This window comes from Trachypithecus francoisi, unplaced genomic scaffold (genome assembly GCF_009764315.1).
Source record: "Trachypithecus francoisi isolate TF-2019V2 unplaced genomic scaffold, Tfra_2.0 Lachesis_group3, whole genome shotgun sequence".
Classification (NCBI taxonomy): domain Eukaryota; kingdom Metazoa; phylum Chordata; class Mammalia; order Primates; family Cercopithecidae; genus Trachypithecus; species Trachypithecus francoisi.
This window is the reverse complement of record NW_022681468.1, coordinates 135,002,835-135,018,074: the sequence shown is the minus strand read 5'-3', so window position 1 is coordinate 135,018,074 and position 15,240 is coordinate 135,002,835.

Genomic DNA, 15,240 nt, shown 5'->3' with positions numbered 1-15,240 from the left:
ACTGGGTGGAGCTCACAGCAGCTCAAGGAAGCCTGCCTGTCTCTGTAGACTCTACCGCTGCGGGCAGCGCACAGCTGCAGCCCATTAGGGGAAAGAGCAGGGGCGGTGCAGAGGCGAACGACTCTGTCTGACAGCTTTGGGAGAGCCGTGGATCTCCTAACGCGGAGGTTGAGATCCGAGAACGGACAGACTGCCTGCTCAGGTGGGTCCCTGACCCCTGAGTAGCCTAGCTGGGAGACATCCCCCACTAGGGCAGTCTGACACCCCACACCTCACAGGGTGGCGTCACCCCTGAGAGGAAACTTCCAAAGAAAGAATCAGACAGGTACACTCGCTGTTCAGCAATATTCTATCTTCGGAAACCTCTGCTGCTGATACCCAAGCAAACAGGGTCTGGAGTGGACCTCAAGCAATCTCCAACAGACCAACAGACAGTCCTTCTGACTGTCAGACGGAAAACTATCAAACAGGAAGGACACCTATACCAAAACCCCATCAGTACGTCACCATCATCAAAGTCCAGAGACAGATAAAACCACAAAGATGGGGAAAAGCAGGGCAAAAAAGCTGGAAATTCAAAAAATAAGAGCGCATCTCCCCTGCAAAGGAGCGCAGCCCATCGCCAGCAACGGATCAAAGCTGGTCAGAGAATGACTTTGACGAGATGAGAGAAGAAGGCTTCACTCCATCAAACCTCTCAGAGCTAAAGGAGGAATTACGTACCCAGCGCAAAGAAACTAAAATCTTGAAAAAAAAGTGGAAGAATTGACAGCTAGATTAATTAATGCAGAGAAGATCATAAACGAAATGACAGAGATGAAAACCATGACACGAGAAATACGTGACAAATGCACAAGCTTCAGTAACCGACTCGATCAACTGGAAGAAAGAGTATCAGCGATTGAGGATCAAATGAATGAAATGAAGCGAGAAGAGAAACCAAAAGAAAAAAGAAGAAAAAGAAATGAACAAAGCCTGCAAGAAGTATGGGATTATGTAAAAAGACCAAATCTACGTCTGATGGGGTGCCTGAAAGTGAGGGGGAAAATGGAACCAAGTTGGAAAACACTCTTCAGGATATCATCCAGGAGAACTTCCCCAACCTAGTAGGGCAGGCCAACATTCAAATTCAGGAAATACAGAGAACGCCACAAAGATACTCCTCCAGAAGAGCAACTCCAAGACACATAATTGCCAGATTCACCAAAGTTGAAATGAAGAAAAAATCTTAAGGGCAGCCAGAGAGAAAGGTCGGGTTACCCACAAAGGGACCCATCAGAATAACAGCAGACCTCTCGGCAGAAACTCTACAAGCCAGAGAGAGTGGGGGCCAATATTCAACGTTCTTAAAGAAAAGAATTTTCAACCGAGAATTTCATATCCAGCCAAACTAAGCTTCATCAGTGAAGGAGAAATAAAATCCTTTACATAAGCAAATGCTTAGAGATTTTGTCACACCAGGCCTGCCTTACAAGAGACCCTGAAGGAAGCCCTAAACATGGAAAGGAACAAGCGTACCAGCCATTGCAAAAACATGCCAAAATGTAAAGACCATCGAGGCTAGGAAGAAACTGCATCAACTAACGAGCAAAATAACCAGTTAATATCATAATGACAGGATCAAGTTCACACATAACAATATTAACCTTAAATGTCAATGGACTAAATGCTCCAATTAAAAGACACAGACTGGCAAACTGGATCAAGTGTCAAGACCCATCAGTCTGCTGTATTCAGGAGACCCATCTCACATGCAGAGACATACATAGGCTCAAAATAAAGGGATGGAGGAAGATCTACCAAGCAAATGGAGGACAAAAAAAGCAGGGGTTGCAATCCTAGTCTCTGATAAAACAGACTTTAAACCATCAAAGATCAAAAGAGACAAAGAAGGCCATTACATCATGGTAAAGGGATCAATTCAACAGGAAGAGCTAACTCTCCTAAATATCTATGCACCCAATACAGGAGCACCCAGATTCATAAAGCAAGTCCTTAGAGACCTACAAAGAGACTTAGACTCCCATACAATAATAATGGGAGACTTCACACCCACTGTCAACATTAGACAGATCAACGAGACAGAAATTAACAAGGATATCCAGGATTGAACTCATCTCTGCACCAAGCGGACCTAATAGACATCTATAGAACTCTCCACCCAAAATCAACAGAATATACATTCTTCTCAGCACCACATCGCACTTATTCCAAAATTGACCACATAGTTGGAAGTAAAGCACTCCTCAGCAAATGTACAAGAACAGAAATTATAACAAACTGTCTCTCAGACCACAGTGCAATCAAACTAGAACTCAGGACTAAGAAACTCAATCCAAACCGCTCAACTACATGGAAACTGAACAACCTGCTCCTGAATGACTACTGGGTACATAACGAAATGAAAGCAGAAATAAAGATGTTCTTTGAAACCAATGAGAACAAAGATACAACATACCAGAATCTCTGGGACACATTTAAAGCAGTGTGTAGAGGGAAATTTATAGCACTAAATGCCCACAAGAGAAAGCAGGAGAGATCTAAAATTGACACTCTAACATCACAATTAAAAGAACTAGAGAGGCAAGAGCAAACACATTCAAAAGCTAGCAGAAGGCAAGAAATAACTAAGATCAGAGCAGAACTGAAGGAGATAGAGACACAAAAAACCTCCAAAAAATCAATGAATCCAGGAGTTGGTTTTTTGAAAAGATCAACAAAATTGACAGACCGCTAGCTAACTAATAAGAAAAAGAGAGAGGAATCAAATAGACGCAATAAAAATGATAAAGGGGATATCACCACCGACCCCACAGAAATACAAACTACCATCAGAGAATACTATAACACCTCTACGCAAATCAACTAGAAAATCTAGAAGAAATGGATAATTTCCTGGACACTTACACTCTCCCAAGACTAAACCAGGAAGAAGTTGAATCCCTGAATAGACCAATAGCAGGCTCTGAAATTGAGGCAACAATTAATAGCCTACCCACCAAAAAAAGTCCAGGACCAGATGGATTCACAGCTGAATTCTACCAGAGGTACAAGGAGGAGCTGGTACCATTCCTTCTGAAACTATTCAATCAATAGAAAAAGAGGGAATCCTCCCTAACTCTTTTATGAGGCCAACATCATCCTGATACAAAGCCTGGCAGAGACACAACAAAAGAGAGAATTTTAGACCAATATCCCTGATGAACATCGATGCAAAAATCCTCAATAAAATACTGGCAAACCGGATTCAGCAGCACATCAAAAAGCTTATCCACCATGATCAAGTGGGCTTCATCCCTGGGATGCAAGGCTGGTTCAACATTCGCAAATCAATAAACGTAATCCAGCATATAACAGAATCAAACACAAAACCACATGATTATCTCAATAGATGCAGAAAAGGCTTTTGACAAAATTCAACAGCCCTTTATGCTAAAAACGCTCAATAAATTTGGTATTGATGGAACGTACCTCAAATAATAAGAGCTATTTATGACAAACCCCAGCTATATCATACGAATGGGGCAAAAACTGGAAAAATTCCCTTTGAAAACTGGCACAAGACAGGGATGCCCTCTCTCACCACTCCTATTCACATAGTGTTGGAAGTTCTGGCTAGGGCAACAAGAGAAAGAGAAAGAATCAAGGGTATCCAGTTAGGAAAAGAAGAAGTCAAATTGTCCCTGTTTGCAGATGACATGATTGTATATTTAGAAAACCCCATTGTCTCAGCCCAAAATCTGCTTAAGCTGATAAGCAACTTCAGCAAAGTCTCAGGATACAAAATTAATGTGCAAAATCACAAGCATTCTTATACACCAGTAACAGACAAGCAGAGAGCCAAATCAGGAATCAACTTCCATTCACAATTGCTTCAAGAGAATCAAATACCTAGGAATCCAGCTTACAAGGGATGTAAAGGACCTCTTCAAGGAGAACTACAAAGCACTGCTCAGTGAAATCAAAGAGGACACAACAAATGGAAGAACATACCATGCTCATGGATAGGAAGAATCAATATCGTGAAAATGGCCATACTGCCCAAGGTGATTTATAGATTCAATGCCATCCCCATCAAGCTACCAATGACTTTCTTCACAGAATTGGAAAAAACGGCTTTAAGTTCATATGGAACCAAAAAGAGCCCGCATTGCCAAGACAATCCTAAGTCAAAAGGACAAAGCTGGAGGCGTCACGCTACCTGACTTCAAACTATACTACAAGGCTACAGTAACCAAAACAGCATGGTACTGGTACCACAACAGAGATATAGACCAATGGAACAGAACAGTCCTCAGAAATAATACCACACATCTACAGCCATCTGATCTTTGACAAACCTGAGAGAAACAAGAAATGGGGAAAGGATTCCCTATTTAATAAATGGTGCTGGGAAAATTGCTAGCCATAAGTAGAAAGCTGAAACTGGATCCTTTCCTTACCCCTTATACGAAAATTAATTCAAGATGGATTAGAGACTTAAATGTTAGACCTAATACCATAAAAAACCCTAGAAGAAAATCTAGGTAGTACAATTCAGGACATAGGCATGGGCAAGGACTTCATGTCTAAAACACCAAAAGCACGGCAGCAAAAGCAAAAATTGACACATGGGATCTAATTAAACTAAAGAGCTTTTGCACAGCCAAAGAAACTACCATCAGAGTGAACAGGCAACCTACAGAATGGGAAAAATTTTTGCAACCTACTCATCTGACAAAGGGCTAATATCCAGAATCTACCAAGAACTCAAACAAATATACAAGAAAAAAGCAACACCCCATCAAAAGTGGGGAAAGGATATGAACAGACATTTCTCAAAAGAAGACATTCTACAGCCAACAGACACATGAAAAAATGCTCATCATCACTGGCCATCAGAGAAATGCAAATCAAAACCACAATGAGATACCATCTCACACCAGTTAGAATGGCAATCATTAAGAAGTCAGGAAACAACAGGTGTTGGAGAGGATGTGGAGAAATAGGAACACTTTTACACTGTTGGTGGGATTGTAACTAGTTCAACCATTATGGAAAACAGTATGGCGATTCCTCAAGGATCTAGAACTAGATGTACCATATGACCCAGCCATCCCACTACTGGGTATATACCCAAAGGATTATAAATTACTCTACTACAAAGACACATGCACACGTTTGTTACTGCGGCACTATTCACAATAGCAAAGACTTGGAATCAACCCAAATGTCCATCTGTGACAGACTGGATTAAGAAAATGTGGCACATATACACCATGGAATACTATGCAGCCATCAAAAGGATGAGTTTGCGTCCTTTAGGGACATGGATGCAGCTGGAAACATCATTCTTAGCAAACTATCACAAGAAGAGAAACCAATCACCGCATGTTCTCACTCATAGGGGGAACTGAACAATGAGATCACTGGACTCGGGAAGGGGAACATCACAACTGGGGCCTATCATGGGGAGGGGGAGGAGGGAGGGATTGCATTGGGGAGTTATACATGATATAAACGTCAGGCACAGTACCCTAGAACTTAAAGTATAATAAAAAAAAAAAAAAAAAAAAAAAAAAAAGAGGAATTTAGAGAGTGATCCCTATATCAGGATGATGAACTGAAACACCTAAGAATTTCTCATGAGCTATAGAGTAAAAACAATGCTCCCAAGTAAAGGAGAAGCTGCAGTGCATTTCTAAGTGCAGTGCTAAGACCAAAAACTGCATTTCTACATGGATTTCTGCTGATGTCACTGGGAAAGAAAATGGCACAATGAATCTTCTGTACCCCTTCAGTAACAGTGAAAGCCCCGTGACTAGGAGGGTTTGATTCCACAAAGAAACTTGTGGAGCCAGTTTTAAATTTGCTCTGAATCAGTCACTGGTGAACCTTTACTTTTTAAAACAGCAAAAACAAAGAAAAATAACAAAGTTTCAGAGCTTCATAGCTCTGTATCTGTCATGGCAACACAGGAGAAAATCCTGAACAAAGTAGAGAGAAAAGACAAATTTTTAGCCTTTGCCTTCTTCACTGCAAGTGATGTGGCTGTCAGGATAACAAATAGTGATGCTGGAAAACAGATTCTCAGAGCTATAGATAGTAAGATATGAAAGGTCAACCAATATAGGGAATGGAGAAGCAACAGAACCACTCCCAGCAGAGCTATTTCCTGTTGTTTTTTCAAACTATCAGGATGCACTGAACTGTGTGAAAGCCAATGAGGGCAATGAAGAGCTCCAGTTAAAAACCCTGGTCCAGAAAACTGATGTTTTAAACTCTGTTGCAATTCAGAGACATCATGGAGAGAAGAGATGAACTAATAAGCAGGATACTTTTATGGGAGCTCATGAGTAAAAATACACATCTTCCAATGCGCACGTTCACATTAGTCATTTTCATTCAATAATGTAAGTTGGAAAACCAAGGGCCTCAGAAAACGAATCCTTGTTTCTGGCAGCAGATGAGAACAAATGCCCCAGACTGTGCTTGTTTTCATGTGCTGCCAGAAGTGACAATAATATGACCAAGTCTGGTGGCCATTTAGTTTGGTTCCATCTCTCTCCGGTGTTTTCATCATAGACTTTGTCAGGGGAAAACACAGGACGAAACTGAGAATGCTGTAAACTGGTTTAAGATATTTCATAACATTCATTACAAAAAAGGGGATGGGACAGGCAAACAGGTTATGCAGGTACCATATCCATTGAAGAGAAACCCATTTCACATGTGAAAAATCAGTAACTGGTTACTTGGCCTTAAACCACACAAAATAGTGAATAGAATCTGACATGACAACATATTATGATGTTCCATTAGATACTCTGAATTTGATTATGGGATGAAAGGACTACTAAGACAAAGTCATCTAATAAATCTAGTGATACAGTAGTAATTAACTATTAGTAGTCCTAAATGGAAAGTGACACATCATAAAAGTTAAATGTGTGATTCTGCAAGCCATTAAGTCTGCACTTGAGTGACTGAAATCCTGTTTATCAGTGAAAACTTTAAACCTTATCTTTTTTAATATAAACATTATCAAAATACACACAAAATCATGTAAGAGATATTTTGGCTTTTTAAAATTAATTGCATACTAGTTTTGTTAGAATCATTTTTTCCACTAGCCAAAATACACTGGACTTCTAATTCCTTTTGAAATAAAGTTATTTAGAAGGGCCTGATTGATTTTAGCCTAATTGGATATATTTAATATGTATCTCTAAACAAAGGATTCAGCTTCCTTTTGGTTTTGGAGTGTTTTTTTTTTCTGTCTTACATCACAAAATGTATGGTCTTCTCATGTTTTTAATGTATAGTTTACACAGCAAAAACTGTAATTGTTCTTTCATCCTGTTTTTTGGACCCTTCTCCTGAAGAGCTTGCAGTTGAAGAGGGGATAACAGTCATGTAAAACCACCCAGAATAAAACAACTCACACTCTGAATACTTACAGCTCTTCAATCTTTCTAATCATGTAGCGATTTATCATGCATATTAATTTTAATTATATAACTATAGATGAATAGGTGAACTCATTCTCCCTCAAATTTGCTCTTGTTTTCCTTATTGTAAGAGAAGTTGCTTGCTTGAGACAAAGAATCCTGATTGAGTCTCAAGGTTTAATTCTCTATTATTGCCTTGCTGACTGCATTGTTTTTTCATCATGCTTACATAGGAAACCATGCTTTGCTAAAACCTGATATATTCTGAAATAACTTGTATCTTGTAAGATTCCCAGTCCCCTTGTCAAACTTTGATGAATCAGCTTAAATTATTCAGATGCAAATAAGTTAGAAGAGAACAAACTTGCTCTGAAAAACCTATATTTTAATGACATTTACCTCTAGAAACCTAATTATATTCATTCCTTGCTACTAGAAGCTCCATGACCACAAAGACCACAGGGGTCTTTGTTTAGTCCTATCTTTCCAATGCCTCATACATTTTTTGACACAAGGTAGATACCAACATATACTTCTTGTATGTACAACTAAACGTCTCATACTATCCAAGAAAATACAACTAGAAAGAATTCTGTAAGTCTACTTCCAGTCCTATGGATCTGATCTTGATCAGTTTCTCCAGGTGTTGTGAGGCCCTTTAGATGTTCAAGGTGTCAGCATGACCCATATTCACTCTCAAGGCTCCTATGGTTCAAATTCATATAAGAATTGTACTCCAGCTTTCAATTTTAGCTCTTATAATTCAAGTTCATCAAAAATAAACTGTATACCAGCAGAAACAAGAAAAATTTCCCCAAGGCCAATATTCAAGGGCTCAATTTAGTATCTGTTTCAAAGGAGGTAGGCTTTCTGATCTCTTTTGATTACTTATTACAGGACAGAAAATAGAGAAAGATGACAGTTAAGTTTAGGTTTCGTTTTCTCATGCAAGGCACTGAGAGGAATTCCTCCACTGCCACCATTTTGCACTGGAAACACTAATATGCTAAGTACATATAATTTCTAAGCAGAGAGAAAATCATTTTAGATCATTTTAAAATATGGCACAACACAACATCTTTTGGTCTCTTTCCCTTAAAGCAACAAATTTCCATTTTCTCCCGGCATGGAGTTTTCAGAGCATTAACATCCACATTTTAGGAACAATAGTTCCAATTTTCCAAAGAAAAGGAAGAATTATCAATGGCCAAGTTCAAAGGACTCTCAGCCCAATACCAAGGGCTTTCAAGGGTTGTTTTTTTTTTTAATATCTGAAGTAATTTTATGTCCTATATACTTATAAAACCACCTGAACACCTGACACTGTTTATGTCTACTTGTTCATAAGACATCTATCTTGAGGAGGGCGTGTATCTCGCTCTGTTCCATAGCTCAAGTGCCTGACACTCAGCTGTCATTTATTAGATGAATAAAAAAAATGTTTTAATCAATCCATCTCTAACTCGTATAGAAAGTTAGAATTCTGAACAAGTTTCCCCAGTGAATAAACAACTTCATTCATGGTTTGTCAATGGTTATTGTCTTCAATGTCAAAGGGATGCCCTTCCACAGTGGAACACCTTGTTCTTTCCTGAAATTTTTTCTTCTTACTTTTAACTTGTGCCTGTTTAAAACTGGCACATCAAGTCAAACTGGATCATGGAAAATCATTCCTATCACTTTTACCCTATGTTAAACTCATTTCATGACTACAAGATTGGTCGCTGCAAATTCTCCTATTCATCTTTTCCCTAAATCTTTGAATGACAGCTCAAGTTACATTAACAAATATTCATTAAGCATCTAGTAGAACACTTTGTAAGCATTAGGAAACCTTTAAAAGGGTATCATTGCACCCAAGGTGCTTACAATGTAGCTAACTTTTGAAAATCTCAGTAACAATAAACAATTTCAGTAAGACATTGAGACAATAGCTTTTCAGAACACAACTTTTGTCTTTAAAAATCTTCTGTCCTCTTCACTGCAGTTTAAACTCAACTCAAGAACAACTATCTGTAGGACGCTTTCCCAGTGTGTACAGAGTCATCTGCCACCATACCCAGACTCCAGCACCTGGGTGGCTCCTCTTTGGGTGATGTATTGGAGTGGAAAAAAGTCAAAACTCTGTACAAACAAACCTGAGTTAGAATCCTCGTTCTGCCCCCACAAGTCTATGTGACTTGGGGCAATCAATTTCTCTCAGCCTGAGCTTTCTCACCTGTAAAACAGGCAAGATAATGTCTACCACACAAAATTATTGAGAGACAAACTAACATTTTGACATAACCAGCAAAAAGATTTTTATAACTTCGTGTTCCTTCATGGTGAGATGTGTTTCCTCAAGCCACTGAGAGTCCTAGTCATTTGTGTTAATGTTTTGGTTCTGTTTTGCACTAGATGCTGTATCCATTAAAAAGGCAGTAACCTCTTAACATCTCCAAAGTGCCTATGGCCAACTCCATCTACAAACACTCCCCCTCAGAAAAAGTTTAAATGGATAAAACATTTCTTTTGATGTTGCTAGTGACAGCAATAAACCCAGAAATTCAGAGAACTAAGTTCATTTTCATGACTATATATAAAGTTGAAAAACCAGCCCCCAGTGTGTCTTTATTTCTAGTAAACAACTTTTTCTCTGCTGAAGAACTCCATTTTCATCCCATTTTCACTTGTATTGCTAAGCAACACCATGTACCCCCAGTTCTATTTCTGGTTCTGCGTTTATAGTCACAGACACCTACAAAGTTACATCCCACATGCTGGAGTATTTTTAGGTTTCATTTGTGAGCAGTCATATGGGCTATCAAGCACCTCAAGTCACAATAACGATGTTTTGTACTTCTACAGAACTTACCTTCACTGGAAATCACATCACAAACTCTTTCCTCACCAATTTTATGACTCCTGAACTGCTCCAGGAGGCTGCCTCTGGTGATCTCACTGTGAAAAGAGGTGGCTCACCTAAGGCCATGGACTGCAAAATGGAGAGACTCCCCAGCAAAGGCACGTCCCAAGTTTCTGGAAGCTTTGAGCCATCTGAATGTGATGAGCCTCCATTTACTTACCTGTAAAATACAGAGATTTGGCTCAATTATTTCTCTATTCTATGCATCTATGATTTATATAATAGCTAACATTTTGTGCCCCCATGAGAAATATTCTTGCTTCCTGGTGACTCACAGCCTCCTTCCACCAACTAATTTTGAAAGTGAAAACAAATGGGAATGTGTCCTGTGTTTTATAAAACATATGAGCATAAATAGGAATCCAAGGAGATTACGATATTTAAGGGAGTCCTTCAAAAAGACAGGATGGAAAATTAAAAGAAGGTATTCTTGACTTAAAACTTTAATTTTGCCATTCAACCTCATCTGCCTAGCTCACCTTCCTATGTATCTTCTAATAGTATTTGGAAGAAGCTGCCCACCAAGGATCAATAGCTATGGCAGGAGAGACTCAGAGACTCACAGGATTTTAAAGTAAAAAGAGATATTAGAGACCAAAATGTAATAACTAATAACCAAAGGAACATTTCAGAGGAGAGCAGCAGTTGCTGACTCAAGATCTGAGTGAGTGTGAGAAATGTGACCTAAAGGCCACACCAAAAGCTTCTACTCCCTAAGTGGTCAAAAGAGCTATGAAGGAGAGCTTCAGTTAGAGCTGGGAAATGGCACTGGAAAGAATAGCAAGAGTCTGAAATATCCACGCATCTGTAACTTTCCTAGTTTGTATATAGGTTATTTTATTTATTTATATCTTGTCTTATTCCAAAAAAAGGTTTAAGGCAGTTTACAAAGAGTCATACAACATAGCCAGTTTAAATAAACTTTAAAAAGAAAAAAAAAAAAATAAGGCCGAGGAAATGCAATGGTAGGAGGCATATCGTTTTAACTCAGATTCTCTAGCACTGCAGGGAAACACATATTTACACATTTTAAACAGTCAGACTTCAATGCTGTGGCAGGAAGCATGGTGCTTAGCACAGTGCCTGGCACATAAATACTCAAATTACGTTATTACTATGCATGCAATTGTTGTTATTTGTTATTATTGGCTCAAAAAGTTCATTTTCTTCCCTCCCAAACTAAGAGGTCAAACTTGTCCCCATGGAAAATTTCCTTCCCTGTTCTACCACTCCCTGTCCTCTCCTTCCTTCTTGTCCCAACATGCCCTTCTAACTTTACAAAATGATAAATAAAAACTTAATAAGGCTTCAGCTTCAGGGTCTTGAAGCCAGAATCTACACTGTTGGCAATATAACCAACTCTTAGCAAAGCTGCAAAACTGGCAACATTTCTTATCTTTTTTCCTGGCATCCTTTTTTTCCCTCTTTTCTCCTGCATTGTGTAGCCCCATTTATGGTATCCCTTAAACTCTGTTCTACATTGCCAGTATAAAAGACATTCCTTCCCCTGAAGTATAAATAGCTCACACTAAAGTTCAGTGAGGTCAACATTTTCAAATGAAGCAAAGCTTCAAAATCAAGAGATTAAGCTCCTAAAAAGGAAATTCAGTTGTCCATACGTAAAGGAGTATAGGAGGCTTTCTTTTAAGGGAAAGGGCAGAAAGGAAATTCTAAGTCATTTTTTATTGACTATATCACAAAGGTAAAGTACCAACTGAAAATAAAACCTAAATATAGCTGAGGCCACCAGTGGCATGGTTTTGATTACAAGAAAAATTTGATGTCTACAGTTTTAAAAATGGAAATAAACATAAATCTGTAGTGAGAGGTGTAACTACCTACACATAATATATAGTAAAAATCTTTAAGATGCTTTAGTCCATTTTGGCCATTCTCACTCTCCTCTTAATGGCAATGCTTCCCCCAAAGTTCTCTCACTAAATATAAGACAAAACCATTGTCAAAACATTGACTCGTTGACCCCTTCTGCCTTCTAGGATTCCTTCCTTTGTCTCCTGCTTGAAATGTCTTGCTTTACTCCAAGTCTTTAGCTCTTTGTATCCATCAGCATGATTAACATAATGAAAGGCCAATAACCGAGCAGTTAGACAGTGAAACTTCCTTCTAAAGGGCGACAAGGAAGAGGAAGAAAGAAGAGGATATCTAGCCCTGGCCCAAAGGTGAAACTGATACTGCTACTGAAAAGAGGGAGAAAGAGGAAGAAACCCCGAACAGGGCCTCCCTGAACCAGAACCACACAAGCTTTTCTACTGACAACCGTTGGGGGGTGGGGGGGGCGGGGGTGGGTCAGCAGGCGTGGGAATTGCTAACATCACTGAGGTCTCAATTTCATTTTTTTAAAATGAAAATGAAAAGCAATGGCCATTATTTGGAAAGGGCAAGTAGGCATGCTCTTTAGGGGAGGAGTGTATATAGACACACTTGGGCTCATTTTTCAGGTAGTCCACAGGCCAACACATCACTAAAAGCCAATATTAGAACTGGGGTTGTTATGTCTCCTAAAAATACTATCTTTGCACGTTCTGGAAACATTTATTCCAGGACCTATTTCCAAAAACAACTTTGACAATGATGTTAATCTTGTCATACAGACTCCATGGTGCCCAGTGCTTCCTCCTCCTCAGTGCATTCTATCCTTTTCCATCTGCACTCACTCCCACAGCCACCATGGGTGATTATGGGAGCCTTCAGCCAAGTGCTTGTGTCAGATGGGCAAATAAAGGCTATTCTTACTTACTAGGTAAGAAAATCTTCCAGAGTTACCACCCACTGACAAGGGCAAGAAATCTGAATATTTTAAGGACCACTTCACATAGTATAATACATAGCTGTAGCTAAATTCTTCTAAATTCATAAGCCTGGAAATTTTACTAAAAAATAGTATTAGTTCCTTTGCCATTTAGCTATAAGTAATCATAATTTTCACTTTCCTTTTTCTCCATTTTGACTTTCTCAAATTACGTTTTTGATGTCCACAGGCCACATAAAAGAATAATCTTTATTGTAGCAAAAACAACTCCTTGCTGACTTCACCCAAACATGCTATAGCATAAAACTACAGGATTAAGAGAAATTCAATAACCACTAACGTTGAAACTAGAGAACCTCCAGGATATAAATACTTCTGGAATTTAATAGCTATTTCTATTCATAAAGTCATGTCAAAACCCCCCAACCAATATTGAGTTTCACATCAAATTATGATAGAGAAGGACAAGAACGAACCTCTCTCCTGTGGTAACAAGATAAACCCAGATCAAATAAGTTATATTTTTCTATAGGGCTACGAAGAGCTATGCAAGCAAAGAAATGCTAATGAGCTGAATTCTAGAAAGAAAAGATGACTTTTTAAGTGAGTAGAGACCAGTAGCAGCTTCCATACCTAGGGGAAGGCATCTGGTAAAGGTAGGAACAATGAGGAAATAAGCCTGCTGTAGCCTGGGTGGATTTTGCAGGAATAATTAAAGCTTGGATGGCACTATAGGTTGGCAGTATAGATTGGAATCTGGTAGAGTCCAAGATGAAAAATTACTTGACCAAATAATCCTCCCCACCCCAGAAGCAGCTGTGGATGAAGGGCTACAAAGCAGAAAAAAAATGCACAATCCTACACATTCTCATAGAGCCTGAATTTATGACCTTGGTAGATTTGAATATAAAGGTGACAACAAACAATACCCAATACTACAGACCAATCTTTTCTACTGACCACATCAAAGAGGAAGTGGTGGTACAGGAGGTTAGGTGGAGATTAATTCAATCTAGTTAAAGTTACTGCTTTCTTCAGCTCAAATGGGCCATAGGAAAAATCTAAATAATTAGCTCCCACCCTAACTACTTCATGAATAAAGACCTTCACTCTCTAGAAGCAAAACAAAAAAATTATCAGTCTATAATGTACAATATCTAATATGTAATAAGTTATGAGACAAGTAGGAAAACGTGACCCATAATCAAGGCAAAACAGTCACTAGAAACTGACCTACAGATGACTCAGTCATTGGAATTGGCAGCCAAAGATTTTTGCGTCAACTATTTCAAATATATTAAAGGATTTATAAGAAAATATAATATGTGTAGAGAGTATTTTGGCAGAGAAATTGAAACTGAATGAGTAAAATTCTAGAGCTTAAAATATCTGAAATAAACCCTCATTGGATAGCTTAAAAGCAGAATGGACACTACTTGTAAAAAGTTATCTAATTACACCTCTTTGTGATGTCACTTTGCCACACCTCTTTGTGATGTCACTTTGCCACTCTTCTCATACATAGATGCAGACCTATTGCTATACCTTTTAAATATAAGTTGGTTTTGCTTCTTCCTTTGACTAAAAAAAAAATGCAGCAGTAGTTGTATTAGTCTTCATTTTAAGGCTGAGCCTTAATGTAAGAATAGACCTAAAGAGACACTGAGGTTATTACTTTGACCCTCTTGGATTCTACAGAGAGATGTCCACAACATGAAGAGCCTGGAATAAAATACCATGTGGAGAGAGTGATGTAACCATATCAGCTGTCCCAGATGAGCTTAGCTTCCAACCAGCTTACCTCCTGAATACAACTACATGTGTGAATTTAGGTGCAACTAGCAGAAAAAATACGCATTCAACTCACAGCCTAGTGACAAATAACTTGTTTTAAGATACTACATTTTTGTGTGATTTGTAACAGCAATACCTGGGAACATCATTGTCAGACTATGGAAAACTAAAGGAGAAAAAAATCTCAAAAGGAGGGAGAAAAGCTCACATACATATTACATATTGGGAGGTAATTTGAGGACAAACATTTTCATCATAAACAATAGAGACCAGAAGCCAATGTCAAGATAATAGAAAAACACTTTAGCAGAAGTTATATATAAACACATATACACATATTT